Source organism: Ornithorhynchus anatinus, chromosome 3 (genome assembly GCF_004115215.2).
Source record: "Ornithorhynchus anatinus isolate Pmale09 chromosome 3, mOrnAna1.pri.v4, whole genome shotgun sequence".
NCBI lineage: Eukaryota > Metazoa > Chordata > Mammalia > Monotremata > Ornithorhynchidae > Ornithorhynchus > Ornithorhynchus anatinus.
The window spans coordinates 58055932-58082317 of NC_041730.1; the positions used below are offsets into that span (position 1 = coordinate 58055932).

At 40.6% G+C, this 26386-nt stretch overlaps 1 non-coding gene across 1 annotated transcript; it reads right to left on the reverse strand.

The window, feature by feature from the left end:
- Positions 1-10926: 10926 nt before the first annotated feature.
- On the reverse strand, positions 10927-11060 carry LOC114810516. Its single transcript, XR_003758215.1, has one exon. It is a non-coding gene; the product is annotated as a small nucleolar RNA SNORA43 (small nucleolar RNA).
- Between the last annotated feature and the right edge of the window lie 15326 nt (positions 11061-26386).

The window sequence follows — 26386 nt, forward strand, 5'->3', positions numbered from 1 at the left end:
ATAATAGAACACAGTGATGCCTATCCGAGGGCTTGAATTCTTTAGAGCATTTCTGAATGAAGAGATGACCATTAGCTTTTCATATATTGCCTGTAGCCCTACAACATCCAGCTTTGGTTCCAGTTTATGTTACTCTCAGTGTGGTGAAACAGAGATTTCTCTCCATTCATTCATTCACTCAATCATATTTAGTGAGCACTTATGGTGTGCAGAGCACTGTACTAAGCGCTTGGAATGTACAATTATTCAGAAGGCAAATAGTATAACTATCATCATTGTCATCATCCACCTCACTCTCATATCCAAGATTCTATATGGTGCAGTATTCAAGGACAGCTATAAATTCACAGTTCCTTTCCACTGCAAACTTGCTTCAATTGAAAATAGACAACATTGACATGGACAGACATATCAAAGCACAGATAGGGATGCAACCTTGTGTTGATGTACAGAAAGGAGTTGCAGAAGCAATAAACTTAAGTAACTGAATATTAATGGAACTCACAGATCCTGGAAGGATTCAAACACTGACCTTGGGGTGAAAAGGCTCCTTAGCCCACAACCAATCATTCTATTCTGAAGGGATTAAGTCTCAGAAAATCATTCTCTTTATTCTCATTCATGTTTAACTTACTTTGTAGTGCTGCACATAAAAAATGCAGATAGCCCAGGAGCTTTTTCTCCCTTTTTTCATTTCCCTTTACAGATCCATCTATATTGGTCTTACACAAATCAGGGCTAGGTGAGCTATTTTCACCTTTTGATTATGTTTTGTAATAGTCAATACCAGGTTAGCAAGTTTTCTAATGTAAATTACTGGTGAGCAAAGAAGTTATAAAGCAATCTGCTTTAGATAGACGCACAAGGCTCTGGAAGCCCTGTTTATCTTTTCTACAGCTCACTATGATTACAAGTCCAAATTTAATAAACTTTTTGATGCAATTTGTGATATAATGCACACTGAGCTGAGAGCTGAAAGGCGTGAGGAGCTCAGTGCTGGGAATGAGGCAAAATAGTCGAAGAGAGGATAACAGAGACTGAGTAGGGATTGCTCTAATATGGATACAGTATTAGGATCTGATGCCAGATGAATAGTTCCCTGTGGGACTTCCAGGTTTGATTTTCTTCTCCCTTGACAATGGACTGTTATGATCACAAATCCCAAAATGATTGAGAGAAAAAGCTATTATATATAATAGCTATTATGTAGCCCATTTATGCATGTGTGTCTATGTATGCCTCTGCTATCACTGACATATATAAAGATATAGAAAGATTCTTTAGGAGTATGGGTAGACTTTTCACAGAAAAACCAGTAGTTGATAGGCTATTTGCCATGGAAAGATTTCAATACATGTTTGGAAAGCGACATTGAAATTTGGAGAAATAACTGGGCAACAGGGGAGTGGTAAATCAAAAAACAATGACCTACTTATCGCAACATCAGGTTGCAATCATCAACATAGTTTTCCATAAACAGTAAGAGGAAGACAGTCATCTAGACTGTAAGTTCTTTGTGGGTAGGCATCATATCCACCAGTTCTGTTGTACTGTACTTTCCCAAGGGCTTAGTGTAGTTCTCTGCACACAGTAAGCGTTCAATCAATATCCTTGATTGATCAGTTTCATAGATGCACAAAAGATATAAGCAGTAGTGTTGCTGATTATATCACTGTACAACAGAGAAACCTGAAGGGGATTTCTAACAATGTTAATATATTTGATGCTAAATGTTGATGTGATGTGTTCCAAACTTTAACAGTATACCCAGTTTCTCACACAGTAGCACCTGATTTAAGCAGGGAGCTATATATCAAACTTCTCAGAAACAAACAAAAAAAACCAACTACAAAACTTTATGGGAACATTGAAACAGCCCTCTAGTACAAGAAACCCTATCTACCTTTAGCAGGGTGTTGTCTTGTTTTGTTGTCTCTAAGGACACTATGTACTAGTTAACCTTTGAGTCTGTGGATAGTTCTAGAAGAAAGCATCAGGAATGATTGGATTATCATATCAATCAATCAGTGGTACATACTGAGTGCTTATTGTGTGCACAGCACTGTATTAATTGCCTGGAAGAGTACATGAGACTGTTTCCCAAAATAAAACAAAACAAAACAAAGATACCTGTAGCAAAACAAGTTCTGTGACAAATGGGATGGATGCTGAAGCCAACAATGGGGAATATAGCACAAGCTAAGAAGTATTGTGACAAGCAGTGAGATGTCAAGGCTGAAGAGATACAAGGCTACACAGACCTAAGTCAATCCAAGTACATGTCCCTGTCATCCTTTGGGAGACTGTTAAACAGGATTTTGTGGCAGTGTGTCACTGGGCTTCAGTCCAAACTAGGTCTACTGAGCTGTAATTTTGTCTAGACTTCTCTACAACTTTGAGAACTTCCCCACCCAGGTACCACATCCAGCTCATTGAGCACTTTCAACAGAGTGATTTATTGGCCACACACAATATCAAATGACAAAAAAGATTATGAAAAATGCAGTTCTGCAATGTCTCCTGGAAGCTGTGCTCACCTAGAGGGGGCTATGCTTGATGGGATATCTTAGGAAAATGAACAGCAGGGTACCCAAACAGATGTTATAATTTCAGCTAAAAAGGAGAGAGCAAAAGCAAGGAAGGGAGTGGAAACAATTTAAGGACAAAGTAAAACAAAGCTTAATCAATACTGCATCCCAGCTGAAAATTGGGTGTCAGTAGATGAGGACAGACCAGCGTGATGAACTGTAATCAAGAAAGGGGTGACTACTTTCAAGCAGAAACCTCACCAGGAGCAATAAGCAAGGAGAAAGACAGGAAACAGCACCATGTACTGCAAACATTCATCAAATGTATTTATTGAATGCTTACTATGTGCATAGTACTGTACTAAGTGCTTGGGAAAGTACAATTAAAACAAAATTATCGGACACTCTCCCTGCCCATAATGAGCTAAGAAGACAACAAGGGACAGCAGTGCAATATTTATCATCATTACCATAATCATTATGATCATCAGAATATATCAAGAATCCCCATGCCTAGAGAGGATTACATACAACCTAGTCATGAAGCACAGTGTGACCACCAACACTGAAACAATGTTCTCTCCATCACACTTTTTCTGGGTGGATAATATAAGGAAAATTGATAGCAGCAGGATAAGAAAACTGGATAACAATCCATGATGGCTGAAATGGGGTAACCATAGAAAGAATGTCAGATAACATACTTTTAATAAATGAAAAGAGTAAAATCCCAAAGAATATAGTATCACAGAGAACAGTTGGGACATAACCACAGGAAACAAAGTCAACCTGACATGCTGACATCTGAAATGAAATGCCCATCTTGAGCAAAGAGAAGAAACTTGAGCTAGTGGATAGAGCACAGGCCTGGGAGAGAGAAGAACCTCAGTTCTAATCCCAACTCTGCTCCTTATCTGCTTTGTGATGTTGGGCAAGCCACTTGACTTCTCTGTGCCTCAGTTACCTCATCTGTAAAATAGGGATTAACATTGTGGGACATGAACTGTATACAACCTGATTAACTTGTCTCTACTACAGTGCAGGTACAGCCAAAGACAATCTTACAATACATGCAGTGTGGAAGGGATTTCCAATGACACAGTGACTTTATCAGTCATAACCACACACACACATTGATACAATCTTCCCAGCAGTAGTATCATCTTCAAAGCTGGACGGTCATATATACATTCATACATAGTAAAATATAGCCTGAAAAATCAATATTTGCTGAGTTTGAACCTTGAAAGTATTAATGCAGGATTAAAAACAGAAAAAAATGAATTCAAAAGGGAGCAGCCACTTTTCCTGAAGTCAAAAATGTCCCAGAAGGAAAACAATCAGAGCAGTAATATCCTAGAGTGTATGTTTACTGACAACTTTGTATTGAGGAACTTTCCAAGGGCAGACTATGAAAATGTTTGCATCCTGAAAAAAATGGCAAATTCACCTTTCAAATTCCCAAGAAATTTATGAGTCTCTTTCTAAATATCTAATTAGCACGCACAGATGCTGGTTTGTGTGCAAAAAATGTGGGATTTTACAATCACAAACCAGATGTGCCCATCAATTAAAGTAGTCCATCTGCAGAGGCCTGCCACGAGTTTGGTTTTGTACACACACAACACACACAAACACACACAGGGAAAGTAAAATTTCTTCATTTGGTTATGGGTTTTGAACACTGGCTTTTGAGAATTCTGAGGTTGTACATGTCCGTGTACATCTTTATACTATCATGTCTATTTTGTAATTGATTATTTTTGAGAGTAGAGGGAACTTATCAGGCCAGATCACCCTATGCCCGAAGAATTTTGCTACCTACTGCTGTTGGTAATGGTGATTTCTTATCTCAACATAGTGCATGTTTTTTTATTTTTTCTTTCTCAGCAGCAAACATCCATCCAAAATGGAATATAGGCCAAATTATAGAAACACCTGACAACATAACGGAATATTTTCTGTATTTGAGTGATTAATGTAAAGGAAGGGATTTGCTCACTGGAACTTTATGAATGGGGAAGGGAAGGAGACTCATCATTCTTGCCCAAAAGAAATAGGAGAGTTAGAAATTATCAGTAGAAAACTCTGACTTTGGGAACAGAATGTTCCCAATTGCTAGTCTACTGCTGCAAGATCTCCTCTCACCTTTGGGCACTGTAGTTCCATCCAAAGTCTTGGAAAAGTCAAATGGATTTCAGATCTTGAAGGCATGATAAATTAGGGAAAATAGAATAAAGAGAATGTCAGTGAAGTTAAGGGTAACCAGTTCACTATACCTCGATCTCACCTATCTTGCCACCGACCACTAGTCCACATCCTCTCTCTGGTTTGAAACTTCCTCACCCTTCATATGTGACCGACTACCAATTTCCCCAACTTCAAAGCCTTATTAAAATCACATTTTTTCCAAGAGGCCTGCCCCAACTAAGTCCTTATTTCCCCTTATCCCTCTCCTTTTGACATCCTGTATGTACTTGAAAGTGTAGACTGTTTTGAAGTTAGAAGGCTCAAGAAGTGTTTATATAGCTCCAAGAGAGGTTAGGAATTCAGAAGATCAAGCAGTAGCTGTGAGAAAAGGTGTAAAGATCATCATCATCATCATCATCAATAGTTTTATGGAATATTTATTGTCGATAGAGAATTGTATTAAGTGCTTAGGAGAGTACAATATAACAGAGTTGGTATATGTGTTCTCTGCCTACAATTCATTCATTAATTCATTTGTATTTATTAAACACTTACTGTAAACAGACCACTGTCCTAAGTGCTTGGTAAAGTACAATACATTAACAAACAGTGACATTTCCTGCCCACAGTGAGCTCACAGTCTAGAGGAGGGGAGACAGATATCAATAAAATAAATAAAATTACAGATTTAGGCATAAATTATGTGGGGTTGGGAGGGGGCAAGGGGAAGGGCAAAGGGATCAAGTCGGGGTGACACAGGGAAGGAAGGCATTACTCTAAATAATTTATTAATCAATCCATGGCATTTTAAGCACTTACTGTGTGAAGCACAGCATATTTAGTCCTTGGAAGGGGCAGTACAGTAGAGTGGTAGATTCGTCATTGTACTCTTTCTCTAAGCATTCTTTGGAAACATACTTGGAAATGGAACCCTGGGCTAGAATCACTGATGGGCTCACCCAGAATAGCAGTGCTCATGTTCTTATGTTACTATGTTCTTGAGAGGGAAAATGTTTGTCATAAAGGGAGGTGGGAAGGCATTCCAGTCAAAGGAAATGGAATGAGAGAAAAAGCATGGAAACGTTAAGTGACTTCCAAGTACTGGGAATAAATGTGTCCAAGGAACAAAACACAGTTAGAAGATTGGAAAATTGCTAAGAGAGCTGGGTTCAATAACCCTATGATGTCTGAAAGACTGTTTAGTGAATGGGATTTGAAAATTTGTTTGGAAAATCTTCTCTCTCCTTTGTTTCTAGGCCATCATTAAAATGTGGCTCTGGTACACTGTATGCCTACTATCATGGATTTTTTAGAGAAACTGTATTGTACTTTGTTATGTTTAAAGAGTGTTGTGCAGAGAAATAAATTACATGCAGTACTGACAGTAGGCAGTCAACTGTGACTGCTATTGTGCACTCAGTAACATACTTTATGTGGCTCTGAACATTTACATTAGGGTCAATTAGGTTGCCAGAATTCAGTATGGCAGCTGAAAGATGCTTATTGGAGTGCATTTATGTTTCTGCCAACCTCTCACCCACATCCTGCCTCTGGTCTGGAATGCTCTCCCTCTTCATATCCAACAGACAATTACTCTCTCCACTTTCAAACCCCTATCAAAGGCACATCTTCTCCAAGAGGTCTTCCCTCATTTCCTCTTTTCCCACTCCCTTCTGCATCACTATTATTTGTTCCCTATATTGAACCCTCCCTTAGCCCAATGGCACTGTTGTACAATTCCATAATGTATTTATTTATATCAATACCTTGCTCCCCACTCTAGACTGTGAGCTCACTGTGAGCAGGGAATGTGTCTACTAACTCTCTTACACTGTACTCTGCCAAGCACTTATTAGTGTTCTGCACACACTAAGTGCTCAATAAATACCATGATAAATGGTACTTTTGAGTGTCTATTGTATGCAGAACATTGTACTAAACACTTGTGAAAGTACAGTGTAATAGAGTTGGTAGATGCAATCCTTGCCCAAAAGGAGCTTATAGTCTTCATTAAAATAAATTACAGAAGTGATTAAAAGAGTAGAGTTAAAGGATATGTACATAAGTGCTGTGGGGCTGGGGTGGGTATCAAAGATATGGGAAGATAGGTGTGCTATAAAGAAGAGTACCAGCGGTAACCAGTGAGACACTGGGAATCCAATGAAAGCTTCCAAGATTAAACCAACCCCACTCCCAACATCCTCCCTTCTCTGAGGGTGTTTTTAAGATCCACCTAAATTCTAGGGCATCCTTAAGACCCTGGATCCTTCAGTGCCATAAAAGGGTTCCCGGCCCTGTGAAGAGGACACTCATAGCTCAGGAATGCCAAGAGCAAAATGTTGGCATCAGAATGCTGTGTCAGGAGGAGCAAAATTTCAGGTTCTTCACTGCCCAGGATCTACAGACAACCTTGATGATGATGACAATGATTGTACTTGTTAAGTACTTATCCATGTGTCAAGCACTGTGCTACATGCTATAGTAAATCCACAATAATCAAGTTGGACACATTACCTGTCCCTAATGGGGCTCACATTCTTCATCCCCATTTTACAGATGAGGGAAGTGAGGCCCAGAGAAGTTAAGTGACTAGCCCAAGGTCACACAGCAGACAAGTGGCAGAGCCAGGACTAGAACCCAGGTCCTTCTGACTCCCAGGCCCATGCTCTATGCACTAGACCACACTCTTTCTCTAAGGTCTCAATGACTTCTATAGCAATCAATCAATAAATCAATCATTTATTAAGCATTTATGGTGCACCGAACACTGTACTAAACTCTTAGAAGAGTGTAATATTAGAGTTCCTGTCCATAAGGAGCTAAAGTCTAGAGGGAGACATACACTAAAATAAATTATGGGTAGGTAAACAAGTGCTGTGCAGCTGAGGGTGAGATGAATAACAAGTACATAGAGGGTACAAGTCCAAATACATAGATGACACAGAAGGGAGAGGGAGGAGAGGAAATGAGGGTTTAGTCAGGGAAAGCTTCTTGCATGAACTGTGATTTTATTAAGACTTTAAAGGTGGAAAGAGTGGTGGTCTGTCATAGTGAAAGAGGAGGGGGTTCCAGGCCAGAGGGAATATGGGCAAGAGTTTGGCAACAAGACAGATGAGACCAAGTGAGATGGTTGATGTAAGGGAACGGCATTGTGTAGGATGGATCATAGTAAGAAATCAGCCAGGGTAGGTAAGTGGAACAAGTTGATTGAATGCTTTAAAATCAATAGTAAGGAGTTTTTCTTTGAGGTGGAGGTGGAAAGACAACCACTGGAGGTTCTTGAGGAGTGGGATGAAGTTTACTGAATGCTATTTTAGAAAAAAATGATCCAGACAAGCAGAATAAGTAAGCATTGGATAGGAAAAGACAGGAGGAATATGTAGTAGACATGGTGGGATTTGATAAATACTTGGATCAGCATGGTACCCAATTGAATGGAGAGGAAAGGGTGAAACCTAGCGTTATTCTGAAGGTAGAATTGACAGGATTTGATTACAGACTGAATATGTAGATTAAATTAGAAAATGAGTAGAGGATAATGCCAAAATTCCTAACTTGAGAGACATGGAGGGTAGTGGTGGTGTCTACATTAATGGGAAGGTTGGTGGGAAGACAGTGTTTGCATTGGAAGATGAGGAGTTCTGTTTTGTACATATTTAGTTTGAGGTGTCGGTGGAACATCGAAGTAGAGATGTCTTGAGGACAGGAGGAAATGCAAAACTGCAGAGAAGGAAAGAGGTCAGGGCTGGAGAGGTAAATTTGGGGATCAGTCGCCATGGGAACAAATGAGCTCTTCAAGGGACTGGGTTTAGATGGAGAATAGAAGGGGCCACAGAACTGAGCCTTAAGGAACTCTCATAGTTAGAGGGTGGGAGGCAGAGGAGAAGACTTTGTAAGAGACTGAGAAGAAGCAACTGGAGAGCTACGAGGAGAATCAGGAGCGGTCAGTGTGAAGGAAGTCAAAGTTGTGTTTCCAGAAGGAGGTGGTCCACAGCATCACAGGCAGCTGAGAGGTCAAGGAGGATTAGGTTGGAGTACAGACCATGGGCTTGGCAAGAAGAAGGTCACTGGAGATCTTAGAGAGCCGTTCTAGTGGAGTGAAGGAGCCAGAGCCAGACTGGAGGTGGAACAAGGTAAGAATTGGAGGAGAGAAACTAGAGACTGCCGCCATAGTCTTCCAGAGATTTTGAGAAGGCAACACCATGTTATGACTGCTTTCCTCTCTTCTGCTGGGGTGTTGTAAGGCAGTTTGGAATGGAGATTCCTCACTAACATGGAAGAGAGCCAGTGTGGGTTCCAAGGGTCCTGGGGGCCGTTTAGGGGCAGAGGTGGCAGGGATCTGGAGGAGTCATGCAGCCAACTGGTAGAGAGATTCAGGACCTGTTTAGTGGCAGTTTAAAAACATGTGGGCGGCCCACAGTGCATAGGGCATTCTGGGAGCAGAGCACCTAGAGCCACAGTGGAAAAGTGAAAAGCAGCATGGATCCCTGGATAGAGCACAGCCTGGGAGTCAGAAGGATCTGGGTTCTAATTCTGACTCTGCCTTTTGCATACTATGTGACCTTGAACAAGTCACTTCAGGTCCCTATGATTTAGTTACCTCATCCATAAAATGGAGCTTGAATATCTGTTCTCTTTCTTACTTAGACTGTGAACTGATGACCCAGGCAGTAGCAGGGACTACAGATTAAAGGGGGAAAGACAGTGAGGCTAAGAATCTTAGGTTCTAATCACAAATCCACCACCTGGTTGCTGTATGACCTTGGGCAAGTCACTTCACTTATCGGGGCCTCAGCTACCTCATCTGTAAAATGGAGATTAAGACTATGAGCCCCATGAGGTGCATGAACTGTATCCAATTTAATTAGCTTGTATCTATCCTAGCACTTAGTACTTACCTAGAAACATAGTAAGCACTTAAATTACCATTACAAAAAAAACCAACAAAAAGCAACTTGGCACACACCAGAATCTGGTGGAGAGGTACGAGATGTGATCAGAACAATGGCCAAAGTCATACTTTGGCTCAGAAGGGCAAGCATAGTTTTGGGACGGTAATGCATAGCTTTTGTTGAAGGGTGCATGTAATATTATGAAGGATTCTACCCTTTGAACTATGGAATACTCATTTCACAAGTACGGGAAAGAAAAGAGAAAAGAAGAGCATATCCAGCCTGCCTTTCAGATTGCCTCCTTTAGTTTAGTGAATCTAGATCTTCCAGTCCTAATAGCTTCTTTTTCCTTATTATCAAAGTTTTTGATTGAATGGTTGTGATAACACTGAGCAGGATTCTCCTCTTTGAACAGTGGAACACACATTCCCTCAGGAAATGCCTTTCAAAGTACCTTCTGTAGTTTAGTTTCCAACCACAGTAAAGGAAGCCATGTTTCCAGCTAAAATACAATGATCCATTGGAGTAAACTTTTACACTTCCACAGGACCAGGGAGCCAGATAATACAGCTCACAGCTTTGAGAGGAGCTTATTCTCTGGCTCCATTCCCACCCTCCCACCAATGAACCCTTATTACCTATGCACCAGGACACTACTATTATTATTATTATTAGAGAAGCAGTGTGGCTCAGTGGAAAGAGCCCGGTTTTAGGAGTCAAGGGTCATGGGTTCGAATCCTGGTTCTGCTAATTGTCAGTTGTGTGACTATGGGCAAGTCACATAACTTCTCTGCACCTCAGTTACCTCATCTGTAAAATGGGGATGAAGACTGTGAGCCTCACATGGGACAACCTGATTAACCTGTATCTACCCCAGCGCTTAGAACAGTGCTCTGCACATAGTAAGTGCTTAACAAATACCAACATTAATTAATTAATTATTATGGTATTTTTAAGTGCTTACTATGTGCCAAGCACTGTTTTAAGTGCTGGGGGAGATACAAGGTAATCAGGTTGTGCCACGTGGGGCTCACAGTCTTAATTCCCATTTTACAGATGAGGTAGCTGAGGCACAGAAAAGTGAAGTAACTTGCTGAAGTTCACACAGGAGACAAGTGGGCAGAGCCAGGATTAACACCCTCATCCTCTGACTCCCAAGCCCATGCTCTTGCCAATAGGTCATGATGCTTCTCTAATAATAATAAATCTCTAATAATAATGATGATGTTCTAGGTCAGGAAAAAGCCCCCCGATACTCCACTTCGTACAGTTCCATCCCAAGATATCACGGCCTCATTGTTTCTCACCCCTATTGAATATATTGGTCCATTAACCATTCTGAGTGCTCATGGAGTTTTGAACACTGAGTATAGACAAAGCCACTTCCTTTTTGCCACTCAGTGGCACAGACACAGAAGAGTAGCCACGCCTGTGACACCAGTAGGACAACATTGCATTGGCAAGATGGCTGTAAAGAGCCACACAGCCTCTGAATGTAGGAAAAGGGTGCTTAAGACAGAAGGAACCCTCTCCAGAAGCAAAGTCAGGTGGCAAGCTGCACTGGTGTAGTGTGAATTCAGAGGACAGAAACTTCTCAGTGCAGAAATGCAAGAGCAGACTTTAGGTTGATTTTCAAAACAAATATAGTCTGTGAAAATGTGACCTCCTGAAGCTTCTGACCTCTGGGGACTCATCATGATTACTATCTAACTTTTCCCCAATGAGAGAGGCAAAGGCTTTCTACTTGGAATTCTTCTTGCCCCTTTATTGAAATATGTTTTCACACCTATTATCTCATTCCATCCTCACATTTTTTTTATTAGAAACATTTTCTGGGGTGGTATACACATTTATAAAAAAAATTAAACATTTTAAATATATACAAATTCAATTCTTATCTTCCCACATTATAAGTATTAACACATTTCCATTTTGATTACTGTAATTAGCTTCTATTCTTTCTTTAAAACATTAGATTTCAAAACTCTTCGGTAAAAGAATAACTATGAGCATAGGTTTTTCTAACCTGCCCCTTTCTTCAATTCCTTGAGTGATTCTCTTAATCTTTTTCTTATTTTTCTCACTTTCCCCTGGTAAAATTTCTTCCTCCCTCCATAATAATTATAATTGCATATTCTGTCCTTTCTGCCAAATCTTTTATATTATCTATCCTGTTCCTAAAGCATTCACCACTGCACTGTATTTCATACCTCAATCAGCTAACCCCATCCCCTCCTTCTGTCTTTCTCATTTTATCTGCCCGTTCCACTGAATTCAAATTCAGCTTCTTGTTCTCCAAGATTCCCTTATCATTTGCCTCTTGTCAGCTGTGTGACCTTGGGGAAGTCACTTTACTTCTCTGGGACTCAGCTACCTCATCTCTAAAATGGGGATTAAGACTGTGAGCTCCATGTAGGACAGGGACTGTGTCCAGCCTGATTACCTTGTATCTACCTCAGCATTTAGAACAGCACCTGGCACATAATAAGCATTTAATGAATATCATCATTATTATTATCTGGAAGGTGTTCCCCATCATCTTGTGACCCAGAATCCTACCATCAAGAGTAGTTGAGGTCAAGGGCTCATTCCTTTCCCTCTTCTAACCAGTAGTTATGTCTTTGCTATGGCAAGTTCCTATCCAAATCACTTTGAAATTCTTTATCACACATACCATGATTCCAAGAATGGAAGGTGTAACTGGAAAAGTTCCCCCTCATTTAGCCTCTGCCCTTTCTTTACTATCATGAACTCTTGAGCACCTCGGGGAGTGTATAGATCTGGGTATGAGACATGGATTCTAGTCCTAGCTGGACAGCTGGCTTTTGTTGTGACCTCAGCTAAATCTTTGAAATATAATCTGACTCCATTTACTCATCTGTGAAAGTGGAATTCCCTACCTTACAAGTATGTGGTGAGGATCAAATGGTTTAACTGATGTGACACTGCTTTGAGTAACTTTTGAATGAGCCACAGGCCATGCAAATTTGTGGTATTACTATTACCATTACTCCACTCCAAAGACAAGCTTCCTTCATTCCTTCTACCTTCCATATTGGATGGTAGATATGTACTTTCAATCAAATGAGTCTATTATCCCTGAAGAAGTTATAAATGTCCTTAACAGCAATATAGTTAACATCTAAATATGGAAATTGGAAAATGTAAGTCTTTTCAGAGCTGGACAAGCCCAGAGGGGCAACTTAGCTTGGAATGGTGATGATAATAGTAATAATAATTATTATATTTGTGAAGTGCTTACTATGTGCCCAACACTGTACTTAGCACCAGAGTGAATGCAAGTAAATCAGGTTAGACATAGTCGTGGACATAGTCTCAATCCCCATTTTACAGATGAGGTAATTGAAGCCCAGAGAAGTGAAGTGACCTGACCAGCATTGCTCAGCAGGCAAATGATGGAGCCAGGATTAGAACTCATGACCTCCAGACTCCCAGGCCCATGCTCTATCCCCTACACCATGTTGCTTCTCATGCTTCTACCTGTTACACATACCTGGGTATCTGATCCTCCACTTCCCTGAAGGAACATTATCATAAATATGTCTCTGCTGGTGGTGCTCCTGTTTAGAACATATATTCTTCCCTTTATCTGGGAAATTACCAGGCAAAAAATATAGGGATGACTGCCCCCTGATTCAAAGGGAAGAGCTGTCAGTCAGTCAATCAATGGTTTATATGACTATTTACTGTATGCAGAACACTGTACTAAGCATTTGAGAGCATACAAAGCAAACGAGATGGTTTTTAACTTGGCAAGACCAGATTTTTTTTCTTTAAATATTAGAGTGCATATCCCATGGACTGATACCATTTCTATGTCTAGAAAGTTATAAACTAGAATCAGTATTTAATGTGTAGATGTCAAAACAAACGCTTATAGGAAGCCACGTCCAGGGAAGAAAATATTAAAAAAAAATCTTAGAAAATGATATGGCATATTTCAAATTTTCCTGAGGATTCTCTCTGACAAATAACACCTGTTACCAGTAAAAAAAGGTTTGTGCCCTTAAAATAACATCTACAATACTCAGTCTGAGAAACATCACCCAAGGCACTATAAGGCACTGAAAAGATACAGAAGGTTAAAATAAGAGTTGAGACAGAAAATCTGATCACAAGAACAAGAGAGGGGAAGTGGTAAAAGAAGAAGCACAAAAGAGAAGCAACCTTAGGAGCAACAAGCTCTGTGTATTGTTTTCCTCTTAATTCTTCTATCACAAAGCATCCCATAGTTGGAGTTGGTCTGCATTTGAATCTCCACTGAATATTCAGCTCTGAAAATTTGTGTTTGTATATGATTACAAAGGTGAAGCTGTAACCACATTTTTACCAATTTGAATTTGAAATGCTGTGATGAAATATGAAAGTAAAAACTTTTTTTTTTTCCCAGCTGAGGCTGTCATTTACAATCCTGCATTCCTAGTGTGACACCAAATCTTCTGGGTCTAGATCAGCTCCATTTCTGATTGCCGACATATCATCTCTGGGGAATTTTCCAACACTTGATTCAAGTTACATAGCAGAAGGCTCATATGCCACCAAACTCCTCACTATTGGCTTCAAAACTCTGCATCACTTTACTTCACCACCCTTCTCTCTTTCTACATCCTAATCAGAGGGTTGATGGAGAGAAAAAAAAGGGGGTAGAGGTTCTGCTAAGCAACAGCAGGCTGCTGAGAGCTGCTGAAGCTGGCAGTCAATGATCTCCTTGCCATACCTTCCTGCACTTAAGATGATGCTCTAGAGAGAATAGTTTGTCAGCCAAGCAAGGTAAAGATATGTATTTAGTTCCAATATCTGATTAAGTCCTAAGTGCAGAGGAAGCCCATGAAAAATGGCAGAATTCTCAAACATTATGGAGCTGCGATCTATGAACAGGAAAGGATTGGGTTACTTGGTTACTTTCCTAAATTCCTCAGAAGGGCTAAGCATGGTTGTCTGACCAGTTAATGGCTTTGTCTCCTCGGTGCCAAACCACTGAGGGCTTGGGGGGAAAGGGTTGAGGAGAGAGAATCAGCCATTGGAGTCAATGCTTATGTGGAACCTAGCAAACATGAGGTTTTCTACACAAGAGATACAGAAGATATATAGGGAACCACACTCTAAACCATATGAAAGCACTGGATAGCATCAGTAGAACTGGGTACTGGCATCAACTAATAAGGTTTGACTACACTAAGAAGTTTATAACAATAATAGTCATTAAGGTATTTGTTAAACACTTACCTTGTGTCTATCCACTCTGTTCTATGGTACTCTTTCAAGTTCAGTGCACACAGTAAATAATAAATACTACTGATGATGATACAATGTCAAGCACAGTATTAGGCATGGGGTAGTAGGTACAAGATAATTAGGTCAGACAGTGTTACTGCCCCACATTTAACTTTTTATCAAGATTAGAAGATTCCTTCACTTCATTCATTCAGTCATGTATTGAGCACTTACTGTGTGCCAAGCACAGTACTAAGCACTTGGGAGAGTATAATATAACAATAAACAGATATATTCCCTGACCACAATGAGCTTTCAGTCTAGGGGGGAGACAAATATTAATATAAATAAATAAATTACAGATGTGTACATAAGTGCTGTGGGGCTGGGAAGGGGGATGAATAATGATGATAATAACTGGGATTTGTTATGCGCTTACTATGTGTTAGGCACTGTCCTAAGCACTGGAGAGGGTACAAGCAAATTGGGTTAGTCACAGTCCTTGTCCCACATGGGGGTCATGGTCTCAATCCCCATTTGACAGATGAGGTAACTGAGAAGTGAAGTGATTTACTAGATGTCACGCCACTTGTCTGTGACAACAGACAAGTGGCTGAGCAAGAATTAGAGCCTATGCCCTTCTTACTCCCAATCAGGGAGATGCAGAAGGGAGTGGGAGAAGAGGAAATGAAGGCTTATACAGGGAAGGCCTCTTGGAGGAGATGTACCTTAAATAAGCTTTGAACAGGGGGAGAGTAATTGTCTGTCAGATTTGAGGATGGAGGGCGTTTCAGGCTAGAGGGAGCCCTTGTCTAATCATTTCCCCATCACCAGACCAGTAAAGTAGATGTGTGTAATATGGCCAGAGTGGGTCATCCTATTATCCATTGCCACATGCAAGGCCACAGCAAGGACTCAGAAAGCGCATGTTAGAATTCCATTCTTATCTTTAGGGAAATTATTTCACCTTAACGGGTTGATTGCATCATCAAAAGTCCTTGAATCACTTATACAAGGGCTCTTTTCTGCTGATGACTATGCTCTGGAAGCAAACACATTAAAAGTCATAAAGATGACTCAGACACTAAGTTCTCTGAGTCAGAATTGGTAAATTGGTTCAGTCAATTACATTTAGGACGATCAAAGTTTTTTGATGTTATTCACCAGGCCAATCCTACACTGAATCTAGAATCTCTGTGAGGTACGGTTGAATGTTTTCACTAAATTTCACTGTTGGAGGAGAACACTTCCTAAAGATGTAATGATAGAGAAGGAAGGAGAAACCCAAATCCAGAAAGATAATTGGGTGCCTTTTTGACACACTGAATGAAGATGCAGCCCAAATTGAAAGTATAAAAGAAACTGAAGTTTTCAAACTTCTTTATGTCTATGAGATGTGGACTTACCCAGTTGGCATAATTGACTTCTAGAAGACTTCCACCCACCTATGTGCAATATTTAGCACCAAGTGGAAAAACAGGATTGCAAACCATACAAACTCTAGAGCGTTGTCAGTTAACAGGCACCAGAACAAATCACATTATATCACACTATTTGTGGATTGGTTGTGAAAAGAATGAATGACTCCTGGATACCCAGGCAGCTACTCAATGCTGTAATGAAATGGGGTAGAAGTAAGCATGCTGAACAGAAGAAACACTTTAAAGAAATTCAAAATAAAGTTAAAGAAATATTGAATGATGCCTGACCTAAGTAATTCCCAAGGAGCAAATTTCAGGGAAAATAAGCCTTTACCCTCCCCTCCCAATGCACAAACACCACCCCCACATACATGTGTGTATGTGTGCACAAGCATACATACACACTTGGAAAATTTACATGTTACATTTTAAAACATATTTTTAAAAAATTTTATGGGGCAATTCATATGCAGAAATTTGCAAAGTTTCAGAAATTAACCAAACCTTATCCAAACCACTTGAACTGTGCCTTACATGATTGCATTCCATCTTCCCCAGCACTTAGAACACTACTTGGTACATAGTATATGATTAATACTATTATTATTATTACTGATGGATCTCCTAGGAGGAAAGACACTTGCAAATACATTTGTATTATTTCTGCATTACTGTAATAGTATTATTACTATATACTCATGTTTGGGGCTAGAGAAGCAGTGTGGCCTAAAGGATAGAGCACAGGCCTGGGAGTCGGAAGATCCTGGTTCTAATCTTTGTTCCACCGCTTATCTGCTGTGTCACCTTGGGCAACTCATTTAACTTCTCTGTGCCTCAGTTACCTCATCTGCAAAATAGCGATTAAGATTGTGAGTCCTATGTGGGACAGGGACTGTGTCCAACCCAATTACCTTGTACTCTACCTCAGCACTTAGAACAGTTCCTGATACATAGTAAGTGTTTAACAAATACCATAAAAAAAAAAGGAGTCAGTCAAGCAGTCACCAAGTATTCCTTGAGCATCTATAGGTTGCAGAATGCTCTGCTAGGCCTTGTCAATCTGGAACTATTACTGTTTGAATTTTTCATCACTGTTTTGCACCTTACTCCTTCTTCCCTGATTGCAAATGCCAAAAAGATAGTCTGTCTCTCAGGCATTTGGCATCTGCAACCCAAACCAGGAAGCATATTAGAGTTTGAAAATGAAAAACTGAGAGTGAGAAGGTTAAGTTGGTCATCTTTCACCTTAAAAAAATGCATTTAGGGTGAGGCTTCAGATGCATTACGTTTTTATTCCAAATAGCTCATTTATCAATAATGGGCTGTTAGCTTACCCAAACCATCCGCTTACTTTCAAGAGGAATGTAAACAGGATATTCAGTTACCTAGGGAGGGGGATGAATGAAGTTTCTTGAAATTTTATTCCACTCAACTGAGAAAAGTTTTTGTTTCATAAATTGAAATGAAGATGGTTATTTTAAAATTGCTAGAATTACAGGATAATGTGGAAAAGTTGCTCAAAGTTTTGCAGCTTCCTATAAAACTATACTTCTCTATTTCTGAATGGGAGAAATCATTATATCTGATTCCTAATGGCCCTCAATTGACTGTCATCTCAAAGCAATTCATCACGTACAGCATTGGATTTGCCTGAAAAACTGGGACAGACCAAGTCAAAATCAAGTCCTCTCTCCCATATCTGTCAAAGATCTGTATTTACTTCATGTCAAAACAGAGGTGTCTATTTGTTCAAAGAAAAAGCTTCAGATCATGGATCTACTTCAATCACTCCATAGTATATATGACATGCTTATTGTATAAAGTGCACTGAACTAATCACTTGAGTGAATACAAACAAGTACCCACTCTTCCTGCCATCAAGGAGCTTACATCCATGTGTGCATTTTGAGAGATGACCTCTTGTATACTTTTCACACTTTGTCCTTCACAATGTGGGAATGTATCATTTGGGTCTCTTGAGAGTAGGATGGCTACTGCTTAGACACTAAGGTGGAAGAGATATGTACCACCATCAGAGAGACATGCACTTAAGTTTTTGAAGCAGATGTGATGATTTGGATCAACACAATTTCACCTGGTCAGCCTGTGCCTAATAATAACTGTGGTACTTGTTAACACCTTACTATATGCCAAACAGTGTACTAAATGCTGGGATTAGATAGAGGATAATCAGATCCCACATGGAAGTCATAGAGTAAGTAGGAAGGAGAATAGGTATTGAATCCTCATTTTGCAGGTGAGGGAACTGAGACCCAGAGAAGTAAGTGACTTGCCCAAGATCATAGAGCAGGCACTTGACAGAGCTGGGATTAGAACCCAGGCCCTCCAAATCTTTAGGCCTGTGCTCTTTCCATGGGGTCATGCTGCTGTCTGATGGCATACGTTGAAAGATGGTATGTAGGGAAAATAAGGGAAATCTGGGGTCTCAGAACAGCACAGCCACTGCCCCCTCAACACTTAGTTTGCCATCATTCAATAGATACTCAGAGTGATTGAGTAAGGTTTAGTGGCTGTTCCTAATAGGCATCTAGAACAATGTTTCACACATAGTTGGTTCCCTGTACAGTGCTCTGCACTACACATTCTGTAGATAGCAGACACCCAGAGTAGTACTTTGGAAACAGTAGAACTCCAGGAAGTACAATTGCATGCATCCGGCTGTTCTCATCTCACCATGAGTAGCACAAATGGACAAAGTGTAGAGAACATAATCCATTAAGAAAATGACAATGTATCCAGTTTTTATCAGATCTAACCTGAACTGTTTATCATACACGATGAAAGGATTAAGTTTAGTTAGAAAATGTGGATGCATCTCCTTTCTTGTTTTTCTTTATTAGTTATCTGTGGTTGTGATTTTTTTGTGGCTTTATTTAATTTTATGTGTTAAGCACATACTATGTGCCAGGTACTGTACTAAGCACTGAGGAAGATACAAACTAATCACAATGGATACAGTCTCTGTCCCACATGGGACTTAGTCTTAGTCCCCATTTTACAGATGAGGTACCTGAGGCACTTAGAAGTCAAGTGGCTTGCCCAAGGTCATGCAATAGACAAGAAGTGGAGCTGGGATTAGAACCCAGATCTTCTGATTTCCAGGCCTGTGATCTATCTATTGTACCACCCTCCTTCTTTATAACACTTCTCTTGAACCCACTATGTGCTTGGTTTTAATTCATGTGGAGTGTGCATGTGTGTGTGAGAAAGAGAGATAAAACATGAGTGTGTCGGTTGTGTATGATTGTATATTCCAAGCTCAAAAAGGATTGGAGTGCTGTAGTATCTTGTTGGCTAAACTAAGATGCCTGTCATCCTTCATTAATAAAAATTAACTGTGAATCTTCCTAGTTCCCACAGGAGGGATTTTTAAATATTCCATCAGGGCCTGCAGAGGGAAGCTGGCACTGAGTCAATCAGGAAGCTGCAGGAACCTGCAGTGGAGTTTATACATTTTTGATTCATTTATTTATATATATTTTTTCCATGCATCTGCCAATCCTTGGCATATCCCCTCTCCCTGGTTTGGTCTTTCTTCAGTTCCTATTCCTAGCTACATCCCCCTCCAATTTCTCCCCCTCTGCCCCCTGCCGTCCCCTAGTGCCAGGGACCTGTGCAATATCATTTTCCGCATAATGAAATCTAGAGTGACATTAATATAAGTGTAATTTTATAGTGGGGAATGGGCCTAGCTGATAGTTTCTACCTGCTGTGATCTGATGATAGACATTGGGATGTCACCATCTGTGTAATGAAATTTCACCTCTGTAATGGTACAGATTATCAAACATTCTTCCAAGCTGTCTCTGAGACTTTATTTATTTATTTGTTTATTTATTTATTTGTTTGCTTACAAATAGGGGTTTGAAGCTTACTTCAAGAGGAAAGAAAAATGGAACAAGTCCAAAGACACTGGAGGGTAGAGGCTAATGTAGAGTGCTGGCTATTCCAGTACTAACCTAAATGAACCAAATCCAAGCCTGCTCCTGCCTGGTAGTACCAGAAAAGAAATTCATATTCAAAATAAGAGTTCCAAGCCCTTAATCCTGACTCCTCACTATTGGCTTCAGAGCTCTCCATCCTCTTGCCCCCTCCTACCTCAACTTCCTTCTCTGCTTCTACAGCCCATCCCAGCACATGAAGTGTGCTCCTCTGTTGCTAACCTTCTCACTGTGCCTCGTTGTCACCTGTCCCGCTGTCAACCCCTGGCCCAAGTCTTACCTCTGGCCTGGAATGCCCTCCTTCCTCACATCTGTCAAATACTAGCACACTTCCCCTCTTCAAAGCCCCACTTTCGGCTCACCTCCTCCAGGAGGCCTTCCCAGACTAAGCCCCTCATTTTCCTCTTCTCCTCCTTCCCACTGCCCTGACTCCCTCATCTGCTCTACCTGCCTCCCCACCCCACGACACTTGTGTATATATGTACATATTTTTCTATTCATTTTATTAATGTGCATCTATAATTCTATTCTTTTATATTGATGCTACTGATGCCTCTTTACTTGCTTGTTTTGTTTTGTTCTCTGACTCCCCTCTTCTAGACTGTGAGCCCATTGTTGGGTAGGGATTGTATCTGTTGCTGAATTGTACTTTCCAAGTGCTTAGTACAGTGCTCTGCACACAGTAAGTGCTCACTAAATATGATGGAATGAATAAATGACTTCAGCCTTCCCTTAAACTGACAACCACTTGAGAGCTGGAAGTCCAGCTAGTACATGTAGAATATCTAATTAGTGGTCCTCTAAGAAGCCATCAGGGTATTCTGGGAAAATGGAGATTCAATACAAGTTCTCCCACCTACTTAGACTGTGAGCCCCGTGTTGGACTGAGACTGTGTCTGACCTTATCTTACATCTACCCTAGCACTTAGCACAGTGCTTGACACAGAGTAAGCACTTAAATGCAATAATAACCATAATTTAACTTTGGGAACTACCATCTACAGTACAGTGCTTAGCACAGCACTTGACACCTGTATGCACTTAAATATCATAATTAGAAAATCATTCTAGGAAATGATACTTACAGATGACTATGCTCTGAAGCACATACACAAAAAGACCCACAAATGAACATTCATTCATTCAATCATATTTGTTGAGCACTTACTTTGTGTAGAGCACTCTACTAGGCACTTGGAAAGTACAATTCTGCAACAAACGGAGACAATCCCTACCCAACAACGAAGTCACATTGGAAATTTGGCATGGCATTTTGGATTGGAAATGAGTCCGAAAAAAACTGAAGCTGTCTAGCAGGCAACACCTTGGCAAATATGCATGAAACTAGGTTTATATTGGCAGCACAAAGCTTAATGTCACTGCCAAATTCTGCTACCTAGTCAATACTCTATCCAGCGCTTTAGAAAATAGAATCAGAAAAGGCTGGCTAGATTTTAGCAGGCTGCCGGACAGAATGTGGCAACAAGCATGAATGGCTGAAGTTTCATAAAGTTAGTGTGCTATGCAACTTTCTATATGTATGTGAGACGAAACCCATTATGAAAGATGCATAGTAAAATTGGTGCTATAAAATGTAAATGTAGTGTCTATATACTCGTATCTACTTCAGCCCTTAGTATTGTGCTTGACACAGAGTAAGCGCTTAAATGACATTAAAAGAAATTGTCCAATCCGTCACCCAGTGTCACGATTGTTATAACTCCTCCTACCTTTACCTCACTAATTTACAACTATAACCCAGCCTGCACACTTTAGTCCTCTAATGCCAACCTATTCACTGCTTCAAAATCTCATGTATTGTCCTGCCTACCCCTTGCCCACTTCCTCCTTCTGGTCTTGAACTACCCCCCTCCTCCATATGACAACAACCACTCTCTTCACCTTCAAGTCCCTCCACTAGTCACATGTCCTCCAAAGTGCCTTACCCATCTAAGCCCTCATTTCTCCTCCTCTCTCTCCCTTATGAATCATCAATGTACTTGAATTTGTACTCTCTTCAGCCCACTTTCAGCCCCTCAGCACTAACTTAATTATCCAAAATGTAGTCAGCCAGTCAGTTGTATTTACTGAATGCCTATTGTGTGTGCAGAGCAATATCCTAAGAGCTTGGGAGAGTATGGCATAACAGAGTTGATAGACACATTCCAGGCCTACTACAAGCTTACAGTCTAGAAGAGGAGACAGACATTAATATAAATGAATTACAGATAGGAACAAAAGTGCTATGGGGTTGGGAGGGGGGAATCAATAAAGGGAACAAGTCAGGGTGATGCAGAAGGGATTGGGAGAAGAGGAAAGGAAGATTTAGTTAAGGAAGGCCTCTTGGAGGCCTTGAAGTGAGGGCAGGGGTGGGGAAGGGAGAGTAATTGTCTGTCTCAAAAGAGGAGGGAAGATGTTAAAGACCAGAGGCAGGATGTGGGTGAGAGGTCAGTGGCTAGATAGTTCACAGTACAATGAGAAAGGTGTCTTTAGAGGAGCAAGGTTTGTGGGCTGACTTGCGTGGCGCAGTGGAAAGAGCACGGGCTTTGGAGTCGGGGCTCATGAGTTTGAATCCCAGCTCTGCCACTTGTCAGCTGTGTGACTGTGGGCAAGTCACTTAACTTCTCTGTGCCTCAGTTCCCTCATCTGTAAAATGGGGATTAAGACTGTGAGCCCCACGTGGGACAACCTGATTCCCCTGTGTTTACCCCAGCGCTTAGAACAGTGCTCTGCACATAGTAAGCGCTTAACAAATACCAACATTATTAAGAGAGTAGAGGTGAGTGTGGAGGGGGCAAGGTGATTAACTGCTTTAAAGGCAATGGTGAGGTTCAACGGAGTAGGCAATACCCATCTCTGGGTAGAGGCAATTCACCACAGTGTGACAGAGTTCTAACCTACTACTTTAATGTCTGCCTCCCCTCTAGACTGTAAGATCCTTGTGGGCAGAGATCGTGTTTATCAACTCTATGGTATTGTACTCCCCAAAGTGCTTAGTATAGTGCTCTGCACACAGCAAACATTGAATAAATGAAGTTGATAGACTGACTCTGGGGCCTGTTCTAATGATACCCAAAGCCATCACTGAATCCAAATGCAGTTTTAAGCTGTGTAGTGAGAATGTCAATATTTCCTTCTCCCCTTATGCTAAATTTACTCATTTTACCAGTCCCCTGGGGAAGAAATCCATAACATTTAACACTCAGTTACTACTTTACAATGCTTTTCCACCCACTTTCTGAATCTTTTCTGTTGATTTTGCATTAGCAGAGATCTACATTAGTGCCTTTCCTGGATCTGAGAAGAACTGAGTGTCCCCTGAGAGACTTGGCCTCTTTGAGAATAACCTACCATTCACAGCCATAGAGGAAGAAAAACATGTTTATATTGACTGTTGATAACCTTCAACATTAGTGTTTTATGTCAAGGTATTATATCATCATCCCAACTCTTGAGCTGAGCACACAGAAGTATGGGTTCAAAGATGGCACTATTGAAGATGATCATCATTTCTGGGTGTAGATGGAGACTGGACTGTTACCAGTGTAATTCCCATACTGTTCACACATGAAACTTGTCAATCAGTCAAGGATATTTATTGACCACTTACTATATGCAGAGCACTGTACTAAGCTCTTGGGACAGTAAAATACAACAGAATTAGCGGACATGTCCCCTCACCATTACGGCTTACAGTCTAGATGGGGGAATGGTCATTAACATGGGGTGGGTCAAACATCAAATGTCCCATATTGTCCTATATTCTTTGGTTACAGCTGCACGGCCTGAGTGTGTGATATGCTCTTTGTCTTCTATTCATGATTGGTCCAAAACCTCATATACCAAGATACCAAATAACCACCCATCCCCACAGTGTATTCCCAATAAGCCATATTCATGACCCATTCGTGTGGGTTTGGAAAAAAGTTAGCAGGTGTGCCTTGCACATTAGTCAGTCACTATTGCCTTCCACGTGTAATGTGTCATTTCCCATCATATACTCAATCAGTGGTATTTACTGAGTGCTTCTTGTGTGCAAACCCCTGTACTAAGCACTTGGGAAAGTACAAGTTGTTAGATATGATTCCTGCCCATAAGAAGCTTAAAAATCTAGAGGTTGAAATAAAGATTACAATTAATTACAAATAGGGGAAATGACAGAGAATAAACAACAGCATGGCCTAGTAGTCAGAAGGACTTGAGTTCTAATCCTTGATTTTCCACTAATCAGCTGTGTGATCTTGGACAAGTCACTTAACTTATCTGTGCTTTAGTTATCTCATCTGTAAAATAAGTATTAAGACTGATTAGCTTGTATCTATCCCAGGATTTATTACAGTGCCTGGCAAATAGTAAGTGCTTAATAAATACTGTCAGATAAAGATAGAAGGTTAGTTTTGGTTGTAAGTGCTGTGGGGCATAGAACTAAGTGCATAGGTGATGCAAAAGGGATAGTGAGTAGTGTGAATGAAAGCTTAGTTGAGGATTATGGGAGTCGCTAAGGATTTACTACATACCAAGCACTGTGCTGCTTTAGGGCAGTTACAGGATAATCAGATCAGGACTGGAGAATCCTAGAGGATAGTGTACTTTACTGGATATGGTGAAAATTTGCAGACAACAAGAAGTGACAGGGTCTGATCTTGGGGGAGAAGTTTGTCAAATCTTGTGATAGCTGGTGCACCCTAGATGCACAGGTACACAGGGATATGGGCCAGAAGAGGCCGAACTGAGGTGATAGCAAAGCTATGCTTTGAGGTGGGTGTTGAGTGAGGCATGCCCTTCTAAAGTTCTTCTTTCATTGGAAACTAGCACCCTGAAATTCTTGGCCTAGCATGGTATAGGTACATTCCCTGGTTCTCTGACCTGAGTGAACTGGGTTGCTTTAGCCATATATGCACAGTTGGACATTCAGATTCTCGAGTCCTCAGAGATGGGTGGAAATGAACCTGCCTTGAGGGGAGATTGGCACAAATTGTGAAGTTTACTTCCATGACTGGAATCATAGGGGTTAGTTTTTCATTTATTTGATATGGGGGTAGAAAGAGGGAAGAATTTTAGAAGGGAATGGGGACTAGGAGGTTACAGAATTCAAAGAGTTGATGGCCAAAAATCCCTGATGGGCTTTCTTTCCTTTTCAGCAATTTGACATTCATTCATTCATTCAATCATATTTATTGAGCGCTTACTATGTGCAGAGTCCTGTACTAAGCACTTGAAATGTACAATTAGGCAACAGATAGAGGCAATCCCTGCCCAACAATGGGCTCACAGTTTAAACGGGGATTAAATTCTAAATTCAGTCTAAATTCATCCCAGCCCCACAGCACTTATGTACATACCCTTTATTATACTTTATTTCCCCTACATGTAATTTTTTTTAATGCCTGTCTTCCCCTGTAGTGTGTAAACATCTTGTGGGCAGGTATCATATCTACCAAGTCTACTGGACTGTACCTTCCCAAGTGCTTAGTTTACAGTGCTTTGCACACAATAAGCACTCAATGAATGCTATTAATTGATTGGAATGCCTCAACATTTCTCAGTGACCTGTTATGAGCAAGGATGGGAGTTCAACTTAAACAGCAGTGGCTGAAGGGGGTGGCTATCATCATACTTACTGCTCTTCATGGAGTTAACATTTATGCAAGCGAGTGCTCTTTCCCATCTGCTTCGCCAGAAATCATATTTTTCCTCCTTTTGAATTCAACTAAAACTCAAATCCTTCAAGAAAACTTCCCTTTCTAACTCTAGGTACTTTCTTCTCTAACTCCCTTCCCGTTCCTATACAAGGAGATTGCTTGATTCTGCACCTGGTGCTTCACTCAAATTGGATTTTAAGATCGAAGGCAAAAACCGCATCGTTTATTTCATCTGAAGAGCTCTGCACATAGAAGATGTTCAATGAATGCTGTTGTTACTGACATATATGTAACATATAATAATAATAATGTTGGTATTTGTTAAGCGCTTACTATGTGCAGAGCACTGTTCTAAGCGCTGGGGTAAACACAGGAGAATCAGGTTGTCCCACGTGGGGCTCACAGTCTTAATCCCCATTTTACAGATGAGGGAACTGAGGCACAGAGAAGTTAAGTGACTTGCCCACAGTCACACAGCTAACAAGTGGCAGAGCTAGGATTCGAACTCATGAGCCC